This window comes from Oryx dammah, unplaced genomic scaffold, assembly GCF_014754425.2.
Source record: "Oryx dammah isolate SB20612 unplaced genomic scaffold, SCBI_Odam_1.1 HiC_scaffold_23, whole genome shotgun sequence".
NCBI classification, from domain to species: Eukaryota; Metazoa; Chordata; class Mammalia; order Artiodactyla; family Bovidae; genus Oryx; species Oryx dammah.
In genome coordinates, this window is record NW_024070207.1 from 93,897,563 (window position 1) to 93,918,147 (window position 20,585).

Below are 20,585 nucleotides of genomic sequence, written 5' to 3' on the forward strand. Positions count from 1 at the left end.
ATAGTAAGTAGTCACTTCTTTTTATTGCTGAGTAATACTCCATGCCAGCTTCCCTGGTGGCTCAGATGGTAAAGAATCTGCCTGCAGCTGCGGGAGATGTGCGTTTGATTTCTGGGTTGGGAAGATCCCCTGGAGAAGGGCATTGGCAACTGGAATGCCAATGGGCATCCATTCCAGTATCTTGCCTGGAGAATTCCATGGACAGAGGAGCCTGGTGGGCTATAGTCCATGGGGTAGCAAAGAGTCAGACACAACTGAGCAACTAACACTTTCACTTTCACTCCAGGGCACAGATGTACCAAAGTTGCTTCACATCATGTGTGAAAGACATCTGGGCTGTTTCCAATTTTAGCCTATTACAAATAAAACTGCTGTGAACAGTCATACACAGGCTTTGGTGTGGACCTAAGTTTTTGTTTCTCTGGAATAAATACCTGAAAGTGTGATCACTGGGGCATATTAGAAGTGTATGTCTTTAAAGAAACTCCAAGACTATTTTCCAGAGTAGCTGTACCATTTTACATTCCACCAGCAATGTATGAGAGATCCAGTTTCTCCATATCCTCACCCACACTTGGTGCTGCCATTATTTTTTTCCATGTTTATTGAGATATAATTAACCTATTGTTGTGGTGGTGGTTGTTCAGTTGCCAAGCTGTGTCTGACTCTTTGCAACCCCATGGACTGCAGCACGCCAGGCCTCTCTGTCCTTCACTATCTCCAAGTTCACGTCCATTGAATCGGTGATGCCATCTAACCATCTCATCCTCTGTCACCTTCTTCTTCTGCCTTCAATCAACTATACCATTGTATTCATTTAAGGTGTATATCACAAAATAATCACCATGATGTGTTTAGCTAATATCCATCATTTATTCATTTGGTCAGACCACAGAAGTCAGTTCTATGTATATTATATACCATGTACTAGACGATCTCACTTATAGATAGAATCTAAGAAACCATACACACAGAAACGCAGATCAGATATGTGGTTGCTAGAGGCATGAGCTTTGGGGTGGAAGAATTGGGTGAAGGTGGTAAAAAGGTACAGACTTCCAGTGATATAATAAATAAACTCTGGAGATTTAATGTACAACCTGATGGCCATAGTTCATGATACTGTATCGTATATTTGAAAGTTGCTAAGAGAGTAGACTGAAGGAGATCAACCCTGGGATTTCTTTGGAAGGAATGATGCTGAAGCTGAAGCTCCAGTACTTGGCCACCTCATGCGAAGAGTTGACTCATTGGAAAAGACTCTGATGCTGGGAGGGATTGGGGGCAGGAGGAGAAGGGGACGACCAAGGATGAGATGGCTGGATGGCATCACGGACTCGATGGACGTGAGTCTGAGTGAACTCCGGGAGGTGATGAACAGGGAGGCCTGGCGTGCTGCGATTCATGGGGTCGCATAGAGTCGGACATGACTGAGCGACTGAACTGAGCTGAACGGAACTGAACTGAAGAGAGTAGATCTTAAAAGTTCTCATCACAAGGGAAAAACTCTAAGAGGTGACTCATTTCTTATTTCTCTTTCTTCCCCTCATTTTGCTCAAGCTACACTGGCCTTCTTGTAATTCATCCAACATATCAACAAGCTCCTGTCTCAACTTGGCATTTGCTCTTCCCTTCTGCCTGGAATTCTTTTTCACCAGGTTCCCTCACTTCCTTCAGGTATTATTTGATGTCACCTTCTTATTTATCTCCATATCTTCATTCCTGCCCAAGGCATTTTGTCCCCCTTCCCGGCTTCATTTTTATTTTCCCTTTAGCACTGATATAAGCTCCTTTTGTATCTATGTGTGTATGTGTGTATTAGTCGCTCAGATGTCCTATGTTAAGTGTTAAAGGAAGTGTGAAAGTGTTAGTCGCACAGTCATTGTCTGACTCTTTGCGACCCCATGGACTGTAGCCCACCACACTCCTCTGTCCATGGGATTCTTCAGGCAAGAATCCTGGAGTGGGTAGCCATTTCCTCCTCCAGGGGATCTTCCCGACCCAAGGATCAAACCAGGGTCTTCTGCATTGCAGACAGGTTCTTTACTGTCTGAGCCACCAGAGAAGGCCTTTTGTACCTATGTGTATATCTTTATATCTCTCACTTTACTTATTTGTCTTGTTTTTATTTGTTTTCCCCACCAGAATATAATGTTATGAAGGTATGAATTTTTATCTGTTTTGTTTTCTGTTTAGTCTCAGTCTTTAGAACCATCCCTGGAACATTGTAGGGGCTCAATAAATATGTTGCCTACTGTAATTAAATGTGTTTCACCAGGGAACTATTGGCTGATGATTTATGCATTTAGAACTATAATGCTGGTCACTGGGCAAATATTTTCTACAAGCTATTCCTTCCAAATCCTTCAATCACAACATTTTGACTCTGTCAATAGTTATAACTCTAAATAATGAAAGATTATATTGGTTGGATAGCATCACCAACTCAGTGTACATGAACTTGGGCAAACTCTGGGATATAGTGAGGGACAGGGAGGCCTGGTGTGCTGCAGTCCATGGGGCTGGAACGTGTCAGACACAGTTTAGCAACTGAACAACAACAACAACAAAATGAAAGGTAATATTGTCTGTCAGGTCCTCATGTGCTGTGTGCTGTGCTTAGTTGCTCAGTTGTGTCTGACTCTTTGCAACCCCATGGACTGTAGCCCACCAGGTTCCTCTGTCCGTGGGGACTCTCTAGGCAAGAGTACTGGAGTAGGTTGCCATTTCCTCCTCCAGGGGATCTTCCCAACCCAGGGATCAAATCCAGGTCTCCACATTGCAGGTGGATTCTTTACCAGCTGAGCCACCAGGGAAGCCCAAGAATACTGGAATGGGTAGCCTATCCCTTCTCCAGGGGATCTTCCCCACCCAGGAATCAAACCATGATTTCCTGCATTGCAGGCAGATTCTTTACCAGCTGAGCTACTAGGGAAGCCCCAGATCCCCATACAATGAATTTATAAGAGCTGTGAATGTGGACTCATCTGTCTTCTCCAACTGTTGATCTTAGAGAAGCCAGGATTTTGTTTGTTTTTGTTCTTAGGTATGTGTTCTTTTTTCTTCTCTCTGCGTTTCCTTTGTGATCTCTTTCTTTTCTTGTGTCATTCATCTTCTTCCCCCACTCCCTGCCCTCAAAAACTGGGGACACTTGTTGATATCCAGGAATCTTTTACCTTAATCTCTTTTTCAAGGTTAGCTCAATTTTGAACAGGCTTAAATAAAATAAATTATTTCTTAGATACAGATAATATTAGATATACAGTCTTATTCTCTCTCCATTGACAACACGTATAAATTGTGCTGGTAAGATGAAGGAGGAAGCAGAGGAGCCTTCTGGAACTAGCATCTGTGTTCTTCAAACATAAGAATTGCTTGATGGTGTTTAATGGGCACTATGACTGTAAAAAGCTAAATTTTCAAATTATTTTGGCATCATCACTTTGCAACGTATTTTTAATTTTACTGAGTAAAATCTTTAATCATTCTTCCTATAATTTTAAAGCATAACCAGTTATTATGGCATCTCCAGTTGGAGTATACCAGGTAGTTGGAAAAATATTTGAAACTCAATTGATTTTCAAATTAAGATTTGCTTTCAAATGAGTGTACCTTAAAAACATTTTGCAAAGATGTGAATTTCTGTCTATGGTTCCTCAACAAACTATAATGACTAGAAAAAAATATCCCATACTTTTTATTACAAAGTCTCAATATTCAAGATAAATGCTTCTTGTTACTCTTTAGTCTTTTATTTTGGTAATTTTAAAAAATAATTAGAAAAAATTTATTTTCAGCTAAAGAAATTAGAGTTACAATTCCAAACTTTGGTATCATAAGTTATTAAGTGAACTAGAAGTTCTTTTAAGTTTTAAAATGCATGATTTTAAGCATTTATAGACTTTAAAGCAAAAGTATAAAGTTATTTGTGGAGAAATTCAAAATGTTGCACAACGACAGAAATAAAATTCTTGGGATAAGAATAGTGTGTGTGGAGGTGGGTTTGAAATATCCCATTGAAACATTTTCCTTTTTAAAAATGGAAATTCCCTGTTTTAGTCACTGAGAATTCTAATCACATAGCATGCCAGATTTTAAAATATTTATTTTTAAATTTGAATCTAGATATTTATATATCTCTCTATATAAATCATCTTATGGTATAATCAAAGGCACAGTTATTTGGTTTAAAAGTATCTACCCAGAGCTTCTGGACTACTTTCACTGGTTTCAAATTTGTTGGACTTTGATTGAGTAATCACTTGTCCTTAGGTCATGAATATTTGCTTATCTTATTTGTCTTCTGGTGACAGTTGGAAGTAAAATTCAGTGTGAAGGTTTCCCACCTTGAACAGAGAATATAGTATAATAGCAGGTCTCATTATCCCACCATGATGAAAACCTCAAACATCTTTATTTGAAGGATTCAAGTTACATCTGTTGCAACACCAAAGCACCAGCTCATTAATTCCCTTTTTTCTCCGCTCAGAACTACCTTTGTAAGATATAATTCCACACTCCCTACTGTAACCTGATTTTCATTAAATTGCTAAAAAAGAAATTAGCAATCTGAGATAGTAGAGGTGAAGAGTGTCACCTTTTTTGTTGTTTATTCCCTGTCTATTCCCAATTATTTCTGCCACCTGGTGCACAGAAGATGTGGTCCAACAAAAGGGATTATATAACACACACACACACATACACACACACACACACACACACACACACACACACATCTGTCACAGTACTGGTCCCAGGAGTTGACATACTTCACTTTTGTTCTTTGGTTTCCCATTTTTATGTATATTTAGCTGCTAGCCTTCTTTTTTAAATAGGAGCTACTTATACAACAAAACTGGATGATAAATTCCCCTCTCCTCTCCCCAAAACCCACAAACTATGAGCAAGTAGGGACAAACTAGTGACAGCTACAATACTTACAGTATCAGCTTATGTACAAAGGGAAACATAGGGAAGCAATAGAGCCTCCCACTGACCTGAGAACAACAATATAACTTGCAGGTACTCACTGAAAGCTTTTAGAGCCAACACAATGACAGGAGCTAAAGCTGCAAAGGATGTAATATTCCAGTGGCTAGTGAGTAACTTGGATCTACAGCAAGGTCCAGAAAAAGTAGAGGAGGGAATGGAGGCTGGAGATCTCAGAAATTAAGCCACCATAGTTTTGGACACTTTTCAAAAACAGCAGGAGAGAGCTCTAGCCATGAATTTATAAATCCATATCTCCCTTCTCAAAGTTCAGAAAAAATCAAATTCGCTTGAAAATGAACATGAAATGAGACAGAAGCCATGTGATCATCTCAATTGATATATATATTTTTTTAAAAAAAGGCATTTGACCTTCATAATACAAATTCTCAACAAACCTAGACTAGAAGGGAAGTTCCTCAGCCTGATAAAGACACATACAAAAACCCTGCAGTTAACATCATACTTAATAATAAAAGAGTGGATGTTTCCTGTTAAGGTCTGCAATAAAGCTAGAATGCCTACTCTTGCCACTTGACTGTTGCCACTTCAGCATTGTACAGGAGTTCTGGCCAGTGAAATCAGGCAAGAAAAACAAAAGGCATCCAGATTGTAAATGAATAAATAAAACTGTCTTTATTCTCAGATGACATGATCTTTTCTTTTTTCAAAATTTAAACTTTTAAATTTTGTTTGGGGGTATAGATCAACAATGTTGTGGTAGTTTCAGGTGAACAGCAAAGGGACTCAGCCATCCATATACATGTATCCATTCTCCCCCAAATCCCAGTCCTATCCAGGTTGGCACATAACATTGAGTAGAGTTCAATGTTCTATACAATAGGTCCTTGTTGGTTATCCATTTCGAGTATAGCAGTATGTAAATAACCTTCCCAAACTCCGTAACTATCCCTTCCCTGTACTCCTCCTGGGGAACCATAAGCTCATTTTCTAAGTCTGTGAGTATCTTTCTGTTTTGTAAGTAAGTTCATTTGTATCTTTTTTTTTTTTTTTTTAGATTTTACATATAAGGGATGTCATATGACATTTCTCCTTCTCTGCCTGAGTTACTGCACTCAGTATGACACTCTCTAGGTCCATCCATGTTGCTGCAAATGGCATTACTTCATTCTTTTTAACGGCTGAGTAGTAGTCTATTGTATATACATCTTCTTTATCCATTTCTCTGTCGATGGACATTTAGGTTGCTTCCATGTAGATGACATGAACTTGTGTGCAGGAAGTCCTAAGGAATTCACATATAAAAAACTATTGGAACTAATAAGTTGAGCAAAATCACAGGATTCAAAATCAGTATATAAAAATCAATTGTATCCTGTTTACAAGCAATAAACAAACCAAAGTAAAATGAAGAAACCAATTCCATTCACCTAAAACTAACATAATGTTGTATGTCAACTATATTTCCCCCAAAAAGAAAAAGAAAACAATTTCATTCCCAATACCATTAAAAGTAATAAAGTACTTAGGGACAATTTTAACATAGGGATAAGTTTAACAAAATAAATACAAGTACACTGAAGATTTTAAGACACTAATGAGGGAAATGAAAGATTGAAATAAATGAAGAAATATATTCATGAATTGGAAGACTCAGTATTATTTTTTTAGACTCAATATTATTAATATAGAAATTCTTCCTAAGCTGATCTGTAGATAAATATAATCCCAATCAAAATTCCAGCAGATTATTTTTTTCCATAAATCGGCAAATTGATTGTTGGGAGACAATTCTCCATGGGATATTTCACAGTTTTGCAGTTAGGTCTTCTGAGTAAAGAACATGTTTGAACAGCAAAGGCCTTAGAAGCTAGAGATTTAGAGACATGTTTCTTTTTCTATTATAAATTTTTTAGTTAATTATTTTTGGCTGTGTGGGCTTTTCTCTATTTGTGGCAAGCAGGGCATACTCTCTAGTTGCGGCACACAGGCTTCTCCTTACAGTGGCTTCTCTTGTTGCAGAGCACGGGCTCTAGAGTGCACAGCCTTCAGCAGTTGTGGCTCCCAGGCTCTAGAGCACAGGTTCAATAGTTGTGGGGTGCGGGCTTAGTTGCTCCCTGGCATATGGGATCTTCCCAGCTCAGGGATCGAACCCATGTCTCCTGCATTGGCAGGTGGATTCTTTACCACTGAGCCACCAAGGGAGCCCAGAGACATGTCTCTCTGAGAGACACATTTGCTTATATTCCAAGGTGATATATCTAGAGGTCTCCCTCTCCTCCCCCAAGATTTGTTCATAATTCTGAATAAAGATGAAATCATTCTTTCTGTCTGTCTATCTGTCTCCCCCTCCCTCTCTAAAGAGGAAGATGGGCAGATGTGCCAACAAATTTTATATAGAGTCTCATAATTTAGGGGATCCTTTCCTGTGCTGAAGCCCACTGCATGGGCAGGTAAACATCTGACCCTCATTTGTGTTGCCCTGTAGAGAACAGCCACATGGGGAGCCAATGCAAGAAGCTACACTGGATTCTACTTTTACTGTGAGTGAGAAACCATCTGTGTCACAGTTTCTGACTTAATACTGATCCTAAAATTAAATGGAATAGACCTAGAATACCCAAAACAATTTTTAAAAAGGAAAAACAGAGTACAAGACTTTCACTTCCCGATTTCAAAAAGCTGCAGTTATTAATATAGTATAGTGTTGGCATTTCAGGTGTTGGCATAGAGACAGACATATAGATCACTGGAAAAGAATTGGGAATCTAGAAATAAACTTTTATACTTATGGTCTGTTGATTTTTTTAAAAGATGTGTCCATGCAACTTTTATTTTTTTTTTATCAATTTTTATTGGAGTATAGTTGCTTTAAAATGTTGTTAGTTTCTGCTGTACAGCAAAATGTATCAGCTACACGTATCCATATATCCCCCCTTTTTTGGATTTCGTTTCCATTTAGGTCACCACAGAGCACTGAGCAGAGTTCCCTGTGCTATACAGTAGGTTATCATTAGTTATCTATTTTATACATAGTATTAATAGTGTATATATGTCCATCCCAATCACCCAGTTCATCCCACTGCCCCCTCTTTTCCCCCACTTGGTATCCATATGTTTGATCTCTACATCTATGTCTCTATTTCTGCTTTGAAAATAAGATCATCTATATATGGTCAGTTGATTTTTGACAAAGGTGCTAGGCATTTCAATGAGGAGAAAGATAATCTTTTCACCAAATGGTACTGGGGAACTTGGACACCCACATGCACACCATACTAAAAATGTAACTCAAACTAGATCATAGACCTTAACGTAAGACTAACATTATAAACATAAGACTTCCCTGGTGGCCCAGACGGTAAAGCGTCTGCCTACAATGCAGGAGGCCCAGGTTCGATCCCTGGGTCGGGAAGATCCTCTATAGAAGGAAATGGCACCCCACTTGAGTACTCTTGCCTGAAAAATCCCATGGATGGATGAGCCTGGCGGGCTACAGTTCATGGGTTGGCAAAGAGTCGAACATAACTGAGCGACTTACTGCACTGTACTGTAACATTATAAAATCTGTAATAGAAAACAGGAGAAAAGCTTAAGGACCTTGGTTAGGAAAAGGTTTCTTGGATATGACCCCGAAAGTATGATTCATAAAAGAATGAATTACTAAACTCAACACCATCAAAATTCAAAATTTTTGAACTTCTAAGAAACACCACTAAGCACCACTAAGAAGATGAAAAGAAAAGCCATAGATTGGGAAAAGATATTTGCAGATCATATATCCAGATAAAGGCTTTGTATATGCAGAATATATGAAGTCCTCTCATAACTTATTAATAAGAAAACAAACAAACCAATTTTATAAGTGGACAAAAGGGAGACTTATTCCCTACACCTAAACAGGACTGCCTGCTAAGAGTGATTAAGGAGGATCCAGAATCTCAGAACATAATACCCAAAATACCCAGGGTACAATCAAAGATGGCTTTTCATACCAAAAACCAGGACAACCGCAACAGACACAAACACTGAGATTACTCAGATGTTGGAATTATCTGATAACGATTTTAAAGTTTTAATTGTAAAAATGCTTCAGTGAGCCATTGCAAACACTCTTGAAACAGATGAAAAAAAATTCTCAGCAAACAAATAGAAGATTTTTAAAAAGAAACAAAGAAATCATTGGAAAGTACAATTAAAGAAATGACACGCTAGAAGGGTTCTATAATAGACTGGTGAGGATGGAGGAAAGAATCAGTGAACTCAAAGATAAATCTACACAAATTATACAATCTGAACAACAGAGAGCTCTTACATTTAGGTCTTTGATAAACTTGAGTTAATTTTTTGTATATGGTGTGAGGTATCAGTCCAAATTCATTCTTTTGTGTTTGAATATCCAGGTTCCACAACATTATTTGTTGAAATGGCCAATCGATTTTTGACAAATGTGCAAAAGCAATTCAATGAAGGAAAGGCATCTTTTTTAACAAATTGTGCTGGAAACAACTGGACATTTGTATGTAGAAAAAAGAAAGAAATGAGCCTTGACCTAAACATCACCCTGCATACTAAAATTAATTCAAAATGGATCATGGGTTTAAATGTAAAACTATGAGACTTTTAGAAGAAAACATAAGAGAGGACTTCCCTGGTGGTTCAGACTGTACTTCCACTGGGGGGGACATGGGTTCAGTCCCTGGTCAGGAAAGTAAGATCCAACATGCCACATGGCATGGCAAATAAATAAATAAAATTAAAAAGTGCTTGGAAATAGAAGAAAACATGGGAGAACGTCTTTAGGACCCAAGACTAGATGAAGAGTTTTAGAAAAAACACTAAAATCACAGTTCATAAAAGAAAAAAAATGGACATCATCAGAATTAAAAACTTGTACTGTGAAATATTCTGTCTAGAGGATGAAAGCACAAGCTACAGTGTGGTTGAGAATACTTGCAAACCATATATCTGGTAAAAGCTTTCTTTGTAGAATACATTAAAAAAAAAAAAAAAACCCTCTCAAAATGTAGGGAAAAAAATCCACTTATAAAATGGGCAAAAGACCTGAACAGATATTTCACCAAGGAAGAGATATGGATGGCAAACAAGTACATGGAAAAATGTTCAAGATCATTCATCATTGTGTGTGTGTGTGTGTGTGTGTGTGTGTGTGTGTGTGTGTGTGTGTGTCAGTCGCTCAGTTGTGTCTGACTCTTTGCAACTCCATGGACTGTAGCCCACCAGGCTTCTCTGTCCATGGATTCTCCAGGCAAGAATACTGGAGTGGGTAGCCATTCCCTTCTCCAGGGGATCTTCCCGACCCAGGGATCGAACCCAGGTCTCCAACATTGCAAGCAGATTCTTTACCGTCTGAGCCACCAGGGAAGCCCTCATTAGTCATTAGGGAAATAAAAATTTAAACCACAATGAGATATCACTCCAAAATTATTAGAATACATACTACAATAAAGTATGACAATAATACCACATGCTGGTGAGGATGCAGAAAAACTGGATCTCACATACACTGGCAGTGAGAATGTGAACTGGTGCAGCCACTCTGGAAAAGAGTTTGGCACTGTATTAGTTTCTTAGTGCTGCGATAACAAATTACCCCACATTTCTTAGCTTAAACAACAGAAATTTAATCTCCCACAGTTTTGAAGGCTAGAACTCCAAAATCAAGGTGTTGGCAGGGCCATGCTCTCTCTGAAGACTGTAGTGAAGAATACTTCCTCTTCCTAGTTTTCCCTAGTTTATGGCAGCTCCTGGTAATTCTTGATGCTTCTTGGCTTATAGCTGCATCACTCTGATGTCCATCACCATCATCACGCAGCCTTCTTCCTTCTATGCATCTCTCTATCTAAATCTCCCCTTCCTTTCTGCTATTCATCAAATCTAATCATTGAATTTAGGGCCCACTCTAATCCTGTATGAATTCTTCTTGACTTGATTACATCCTGACTGATGAGTAGATCTTAAAATACTCTACCATTGTTCCCTTCCGTTTTTATGTGTCATTGCCAGTGTTTTCATTCTATCTTGCTTAAGAAAAAATTTTTTTTTGATGTGGACCATTTTTAAGTCTTTATTGAATTTGTTACAATATTACTTCTGTTGTTTATGTCTGTTTTTTTGGCCCTGAGGCATGTGGGATCTTAGTTCCCCAACCAGGGATTGAACCCACGTCCCTTGCATTGGAAGGTGAAGTCCTAACCACGGGATCAGAAAAGCCCCCACCTTGTTTTTAATACACCCAAATTAATCATTATTGTCATCTTTGTTTTTTAATAGTCAATACCTGTTTAGATTTATCTGCATATTTACCAGTTTCTTTCCCACATATTAATTTGCTTACCATCACTTCCTGCATCCTACACTCAACTTCAGGATTCAACATATTTCTTCCCAGAGTGAATCCTGCAGAGATTTTTAGGGTGACAGTCTGTGAGTGATAAGCTCCTTCCATCTTTGTCTGAAAATGTCTTTATTTTGCCCTTCTTTGAGTACAAAATTTAATCAGATGGGATGGCGGCTTTGAAAATATGCCACTCAGATCTCTTGCTATGGGAGTGTAATTGACAGATGGCCTCAGCTGCTGCACTCTGAATCCACCACCACATTAGCCTGGAGGCCACTGAGGGCGCATTTCATATAGGCTGCTCCTAGTCAGTGACTAAGCACAGCAAGGATACTAAGAATTCCTGCAAGACATGTGACTCCTCTGATGGGCTGCTTTGGCTTGAGGACTCCTCATCAGCCTGGCTGAACCTTTCTTAGAATTGTACTGCAGTCTAAAAATCTGCCTGCACTAGCCTCCCTTTTTGTCAATGTGGTCTGAAAATTCTTTCCTACCTTCTGTGCTTCCTCCCCTTTTCCTCCAATCAGTCTCTTGCAAATCCTATTCCATCTTGGCTTTTTCTTCTCAGAGGATCTGGAGGAACACACATGGTTTGTAAATTACACCAATATAAAATGTATACATGAGTACTAGGGGTGTAATATACAGCATGATAACTATATTTAACACTGCTCTCCGGTATATTTGAAAGTTAAGAGAGTAGGTCCTAAGAGTTCTCATCACAAGGGGAAAAAAACATTTTTTTTCTTTTTTTGTATTTATATGAGATGGTGAATGTTCACTAAACTTTTGGTGGCCATCATTTCACAATGTCAAACCATTATGCTGTTCAGTGTAAGCTTATAGAGTGCTGTATGTCCCTTATGTCTCAATGAAACTGGAAAAGAATAACGTGAGATGTTAGCTTGAGGGTAAAAAATAAAATGTATGCAATAATAAAAGCCTCAGTCCCACCCTCGCACACATCTATTGTTTCCTCCACCACAACCACATTCACACAGATGTACTCCTTTTTATCATTTTTGGTGCACCCTTTGAGTTTTTTTTTTTTAATAATTGTTTTTATTGATTTAGTTTTGGCTGTACTGGGTCTTCACTGCTGCACCTGCTTCTCTCTACTTGTGTGGCACGGGCTTCTCATTGTGATGGCTTCTCTTGTTGCGGAACATGGGCTCGAGGGCAAGCAGGCTTCAGTAGTTGCGGTGCAAGGGCTCAGTAATTGAGCCTCCTGGGCTCTTCAGCACAGGCTCAGTAGTTGTGGCACACCGGCTTAGTTGGCCCACGGAATGTGGGATCTTCCCGGAACAGGGATTGAACCTGTGTCTCCTGCTTTGGCAGGCGGATTCTTTACCATTGAGCCACCAGGGAAGCCCACCCTTTGAGTTTTTTTTATTAAAACATAATAAAATATGAATGCATAGTTTTGTTTTCCTCTTTCTTACCCAAAAGGTTGCATAATATAAACACAACTCTAGTTCTTACACATTTTATCTTCCAGCTCTCTTCAACTTTTGAAAATATCTTCCATCTTTGGGTTACTGTGTCACAAAATTGTGAAACATCTTAAATCTGTTACATAGTTCATTTATTCTCTTTTTATCTGTGTTTAATTTGCTTTTTAATTCATCCGTGAAATTGTTTTCAGTGCCTGTATTTTTTTTAATCTTTATATGTCTCTGGTTATTTTTCCTAATCTATCTGTTCTTTTTTCATAGAGTCTTGTTCTTAGTGTTTTGATCCTTCTTTTAGATTTCTAGTTATCTAAAATATACCGATCTTATGTTTTCTTTCAAATTTGATTCCATTATCTCTGGTTTGGGACCTCTAGTCCTTCTGCTTACTATGTTTGCTGGTTTCTACTTATGACGGATTGTTTCCTTATGAAGCTTTATAATTTTTTTATTATAAGCTCAACAGTGGTGGGGTTTTTTTTTTTTCCTTTCTGTGTGTATCCAATGCAGCTGGGGTTCTTTGCATTTACTTTTGCCAGGCATATCAATTAGCATCCAGTGAGGAGACATAAACCACACCAGTAACTTGAAGATAATTAATACAAAGAATTACTAACAAGTTAAAGGTGATTACTAACCAGGTAAAAGAGAACTCTGAAGAAAGTTGAGGGAAAGGATACAAGGATGGAAAAAGCTTAAAAGAGTGCTGCCCTTTCCCCACCCCTAGGCTGAGACTCAGACCTCATCAGAAAGGGTGCAGCCCATTGGATGATGGGAAAATCCTCTGAGTTGCAACAGGTCGGAGCTGGTCCACACCTGGAAAGCCAGGTTGCTAGTGAGCTGGGGCTGGAGAGCAGATAGCTGTCTTTTTGGGTGCCAGGGAAGCTCACTAGGGGTGCATGCCACTGGGTCTGCTGTACCCTATTGACAAGGATGCCACTTGCTGGGATTCTGGTGAAAATTGCTAAATGGTGAGCACCACTCCATCTTCTGCACACCACTGACAGTTGCACCATAGATTCAGGAAAGAAAACACACCAGACCGGAAAGAGGAGTGCTGGCCTCTGCTGGGTTTTACGCTGTTCCTCCAGCACCCTCACTTGACAGAGCCTGACATTACACTCTCTGGCAAAGAAGAAATGTTTTACAAGGTCCAGTATCACAAAGCAGGGCCAAGAAAGGCAGATTTCGAGCTGAGAGGCAGCAAACTAATAAGCGGCACGTCAAGTTCTTGAGGAGGTATCCCTAGACCAGGAGCAATTCTTCACGTTTGTTTTATAGTTTGGGATTACCAAACCATGTGCACGCATGCTTAGTCGCTCAGTCGTTGTGACTCTGTGTGACCCTGTGGACTGTAGCCCACCAGGCTCCTCTGTCCATGGGATTCTCCAGGCAAGAATACTGGAGTGGGTTGCCATTTCCTGCTCCAGGGAATCTTCCTGACCCACGGATCGAATCTGCATCTCTATGTCTCCTGCATTGGCAGGTGGGTTCTTTACCACTAGCGCCACCTGGGAAGCCCACCAAACCATGTAGGTAGTATAAATTTGGACTTCAAACCCAGAAGAGGCATATCCCTGGGATTTTGATTTTTCAAAAAGACTCCCTCCCCTCAAAGCTTCCCATGTAGCATCACCTGTTCATAAAGGAGGCCCCACTCCCATATGGCTGGTAATTATATAGCCAGAACAAGGTCCATGCAAAAATACTTCTATGTCTTAGTACTGAAAGTATGATGTTACAGATTAATTCAGATAGTTGAAACCTATTTAGAACCCCTCATTACTAGCAATGGCAAATTCGTTACATGGAACAGAAATCCATAGGTGGAATAACAAAATACTTCAAAGAAATACAAGCACAAAACCAAGAACAGACACAAAAGAAAGTGAACTCCCCAAGTGGAAGAAGCAGTTAACATAGCAAATCAAAGAAGACTTTAAAATTAAGTGTAATATCCCCAGAGATATTCTAGAGAAATGTGCATGAGGGAAAAGATAATGAGAGCTTTTAGAAATGAAATTTATGATCATTGAAATAAAAGCTCAAGAGATAGGCTAAAAAGAATAACAAACGTACCTAAGAATGATAATAAAACTATTTGTTCACTAGTATGGAATAGGTATCACACAATCCGAATGTTCACCTAACCAGTAAGAGTCAGAACAGAATGCCCTAAATGGTGTATACTGGCGTAATTTCAGGCTTAAACACAGATGAAATTGAGCCAAGAGATTTTCCCAGACTAGAGTGCACAGAGGCAATGAAATGAAAAGTAATATAAGAGACAGTCCAAGAGACATGAATGATAGATCCACAAGTTTAAAGGTGCACATGATAATGATTCTACATGGATAAAACAGAGATAGAGAAGGGAGGGAGTGAAGAAATAATAAATGAAATATTGTAAGAGCTCAAGAAAGATATTAGTTTTCAGAATGCTAGATCACATCAAGTGCACACATTTTGTTTTTTTCCATTAAAGTGCTTCATTTAAACCTAATGAAGACAGAGAAGTGGGTCATTATTCTTATTTTACTGGTGAGGAAATTGTGGTATAGGGTAGATAACTTACTCAAGTAAGTCAGGATGTGAACCCAGACTGATTTCTAATCTTCTAATGTACTGTTTTGCCACCAATTTGACAGCGGCTTCGGCTTTACTTATTCAATAACTTTGTGAACACCTCTGAATTCCAGGGCAGTGGGTGAGTATGGGAGGGAAGGCTAATTAGAAGTGAATAAGATGATGTCCTGGAAAAGGCAATGGCACCCCACTCCAGTACTCTTGCCTAGAAAATCCCATGGACAGGGGAGCCTGGTAGGCTGCAGTCCATGGGGTTGCTGAGAGTCGGACATGACTGAGCAACTTCACTTTCCCTTTTCACTTTCATACATTGGAGCAGGAAATGGCAATCCACTCAAGTGTTCTTGCCTGGAGAATCCCAGGGACAGGGGACCCTGGTGGGCTGCCGTCTACAGGGTCACACAGAGTCGGACACGACTGAAGTGACTTAGCAGCAGCAGCAGCAGCAAGATGCTGTCCCAATCTTAGTTTATCCTCTTGCAGCCAGTGGCTATGGAGAGAAAATGGTATGACATACTGTGAAGAGAATGGATTTGAGCATCAGATGAAACTGGGGTTGAATCATCACTCTAGTAGCTCTTACACGCTTTGTGCTCTTGACCCAATTACTTAATCTGAACTTTGGTTTCACAACCATATGATGGAAATAACAATAGTACCTATTTCATTGGGTTGAGATAGCCTATATAAACGTATGAAGATTGAGATATCCTATGTAAAACACTCAAGCTCTTGTTTAGACAATACTAATGTATCTTGGGAATTCACAGATAAATTAATACTAATGTATCTTGGAAGAAGGTAATGGGAACCCACTCCAGTTCTCTTGCCTGGAAAATCCCATGGACGGAGGAGCCTGGTAGGCTGCAGTCCACGGGGTCGCACAGAGTTGGACACGACTGAAGCGACTTAGAAGCAGCAGCAGCAATGTATCTTGGGAATTACCAGTTGGGAGATTGGGGAACACTTCATGGGAGAAAGAATATTTGAGCCAGGTGGTGAAGAAGAAATGAAATGTTTAATATGTAGACAGGGGAAGAGATCCCTTCAGGCTGAGCTAACAGCATGAGCAAATGCATGCAGGCAGGAAGCTAAACTGGGTCAGGTCAGACAGTACCTTAAAGAAAATATTAGCAAGTAAAGCTTGAACAGTGGCTTTGGTCTGTGCTCTAGCAAAAGAAATGAAATGAGATTATGAAGTCCAGGGAGACAGAACTACTTTGATTTTTCTTTCATTTTGCTACCCTGTGTCCCAATGAGTAGAACAGAACAGCACAGAAGTTATAATGTGTTTCATATGTGTTGACAGGCTAACCCAATGTCTGTTCCTACCTGCATTGGCTCTCTCCTGATCTCCATTCTAGAGGCTACAAAAAGCCTTGGTTTCTCAGTCTCCCTCATGGCCAGTAGTGGCCATGCTTTACTGTTTCTGACTATTGAACTAGAAACAGTAATCTGTCAGAGGGCTTCTGGGAGAACTTTGCTTTATATAGTGAAAAGGACAAATATCCCAGAACCATTTTTTTCTCTGCTTCATGCTATGTCTGGAATTACAGCAACCACGTTGGGACCATGAAGTTAAGGAGCAAAGGATCCTGGTACAGTTGATATGCTCAACTAATTCTCAGCAACCACAAATCTCCAGTCACCTTGTTATGTGAGAAAAATGAACTCCTGTCCACTGCTAGCCACATTGTCTGTTCGTGTAACCAAAATCATTTCTAGCTGAAACAACAGGAGATATGGGGGCTTTGAGAATTAAAAAAAAATTAAGTATAGCTAGTTTTTACTCAGGCAGAGTTGCACTTATTCTATTTTTCTCAAATCAGTGCCCACAGTCCTGGTGATTTTGAAAGCTAATCTAGTGTTTGGCTAAGGTCACTCTAGAACTGGGAAAGTCTGCAAATGGGCTGTGAAAATTACATAGCGGAAACAGATGGTTTTAGTGTTCATGAATACAAGTTTTTGCATGGTCTCTTAAATCTGTTTTTTGTTCTATCTGGAAAAGTGTTCTGTTGTCAAAGAGAAATGCTTTGACATTAAATAATGACCTATAACATTAGAATAATTGAGTGTAATATCCATAAAGAGGAAATAACTGACTGATAGGAAATTCAGCATGACAGAAATGTTATTTTGCTTCCAAATATAAGGCAACATAATGTAACTTTTTCCTGCACTGGAAAATTGTTATACAGTGATTCCAGGGGATGATAAATGCTTACCCAGATATAAGCTTTTAAGGTATAGATTCATCCATGTGATATGTTTGTATCTTGGTGGTCCTCAAAGTCAAATAGTTTGGATTCAACATAGTCTAAGTTTCAATATAACAAATACATTTCTGGGTGTCTGAGTTGGCAAAAAATTAAAAAAAAACTCTGAAAAATTAAGAAAACATATATAAATGAGATTACTGAAGAATGGACTAGCTCATGATACTTGACAATCTTATTTTGAATCCTTGGTTTAGTGAATATGCTGCTCTACTGCTACCTATCTCTTTGTAGTACCTAATTGAGCAATCTTTTGGTAACATTTGGAAGAAGTAATTTTGGCAGTAATTTTCATAAATATCAAAGAAAAACCAAAGTTATATTCACATGTTCTTCAGGAGCATTGTTTTCTCTCTAAACTTTGCTTTTAGCTTAGAAGTGGGAGTTTCCTTCCCACTTTGGCTCATTCTATCTTTCAGAAATGTCTAGAAATAATGGGCTAAATTGTTTTGAAGCAAAAAATGAATTCTGTACAAATCTTTCCACTGGTTTAGGAAGACATAGTCTAGCATGGGTCTCAAGAATGGCCTTGCTAAGTGTGCCACACTAAGGCCTGACCATCCCTGGATACTGAATGGTTTCCATGGAGAGTCATGTATTAAGTTGTCAAGGAGACCAAAACATGACTGCTCTGCAGAAAGGGGAGCTGGCTTGTCTGACGCTTGCCACAGAATGTACTGAGCCCTTGGCCCTGGATTGCAGCCTAATCCACTATATGTGTAGCCTAGCTCATTGCCTAATGAGACTTGGAGGCATAGGAACTGGTACCACCCTGCTGATGCTCCTCTTGTTTTCTAGGCAGTAATAAAATGCTTTATTCTGATTTATCACCTCTCATTGTCTACCATTTTGGCATCTGTGGGAGTAGGAGGTTTGCCCTGTGTTAGGCCAATCAGATTACCAAAGACATGTTTGTAGTGTAACAAATCAGGTTCATTGAATCACTGTAATAAGGGAGATCACACAAGAGGAACCATGGGGCATCTCATCAAATGAAGGAAAAGTGACAGTCATTATGGAATCTGGGAGAAGGGTGGCATTTGCATCCATGCATGCTCAGTAGTTTCGGTTGTGTCTGACTCTTTGTGACCCCATGGACTGTAGCCCGCCAGGCTCCTCTGTCCATGGGATTCTCCAGGCAAGACTACTGGAGTGAGTTGCTATGCCCTCCTCCAGGGGTTCTTCCCAACCCAGGGAATGAACTCAAGTCTCCTACATCTCCTGCATTGCAGGTGGATTCTTTACCCAGTGAGCCACCTAGGAAGCCCAGGGTGGCGTTTAGGTGACATTTAAATGAAGCAGTGTTTTGGAGGTTCCAAGCAAGACTGTGTGTAAAAGGCTGAATATCAGCTCTATGCTGCAAAGTGAACCCTTGGATTAACATATATGTGGAATATTGAAACCATAACATATATGTGCAATATTGAAGCTGTTCATCTAGGATAGAAATTGTAGCTGCTTGTCTAGGTCAAAGTGACTTAGATTCTCCAGGCAAGAGTGCGATGTTTTATTCCTGAAGATACAATTTCAAACGGCAAAGTTTCTGACAGTCCATGATTTTAGAGAACAAAATTTCTTAGTGAGTATGGCAGCAGTAGTCACCCAAACAGCATGGTTACTGTGATATTTTCTATCTGCAGCATGTTCTTGAGAGAAATATTATTTCCGGTGAACTGTGCAATTGACTTTGTGTATTACTCAAGCCTAATGAATGACTGGGCAGATTCCTACTTTCTCTTTCTGAACTAAATTTGACTTTCACTGTTCCTTCTTTTGTTCAAGGAGTATGACATTCAATCCATAGGACATTATGTTGTGAAATCCAAGTCAGCACCACTGTCTGAGTTCCATTGATTGGAAGGCTTTTTGGGCAGTTGTATTAGTCAGTCCTTTTCACTTCTTCCGTTGTAAGATGAACTGGTGAGTCAATTTCTGTGACAGTATCTGAATGGTAGCATTTAAGACTCTGAAGATCACACATGTGAATGCTGTAACACAGGTAGATACTAAGAGAAGGTTTTATCATCAGAATTTGAAGAATACCTGTAAGTTAGAAGGTATCCAAATTAAATTAAGACAACAGATCTTATCCCAATCTGGAGTCGACAGAGCTAGAGATGGGAGTATTAGCTAAGTTATCTCATTTTTAAAGGAAATGTCTTTGCCACCTGTAGTCACTTAGTATTGAGTTCAATTACCTAGGAAACCAGTTGGTTTATCACAAGAAATCTGTACCAAGGGAAGTTGGAAATAGAGTACATAATCAACAGCTGGTTTAATTGTATGTTTTTAGCCAAATCATGAGCAAACTGTAGCCAGGTGTAGGAGCTCTACCAAGGAGTGAGTAAGGTTTCAAAGAGCAATATTAAGAATTGGCCCTATAGGGACTTCCCTGACGGTCCAGTGGTTAAGACTCATTGCAGGGCATACAGGTTCAATCCCTGGTTGGGTAACTAAGGTCCTGCATGCCATGTGGCATGGCCGAAAAAAAAAAAAAAAAAGAATAGGCTCTCTGGATATTACAGTTAAAGAAGTCAATAATCTCAATCTGGCAAAGAAGGGGAAAAAAGCCTATCTTGTGCTACGGATGTTGGGTGAAAGCTGTCTACTTCATGCTGGCATCTGCTTCGGAAGGATTTAGAAGAATCTTTAGTTTGAGGTCTCCTGCCAATACAGTCTTCCAGTGATTTAAGAGTGGCTTATATCTCTTTGAAAGACATGAGTCCAAGGATCAATGTCTTGGAGTATTACTGTTGTGTTAGTTGTGTGCTAAGAGTCGGACACGACTGAAGTGACTTAGCAGCTTAGCAGCAAGGTGCTTCAGTCGTGTTCGACTCTTTGCGACCCCATGGACTGTAGCCTACCAGGCTCCTCTGTCCGTGGGATTCTCCAGGCAAGAATACTGGAGTGGGTTGCCATTCCCTTCTCCAGGGGATCCAGGGATTGAACCTGCATCTCTAG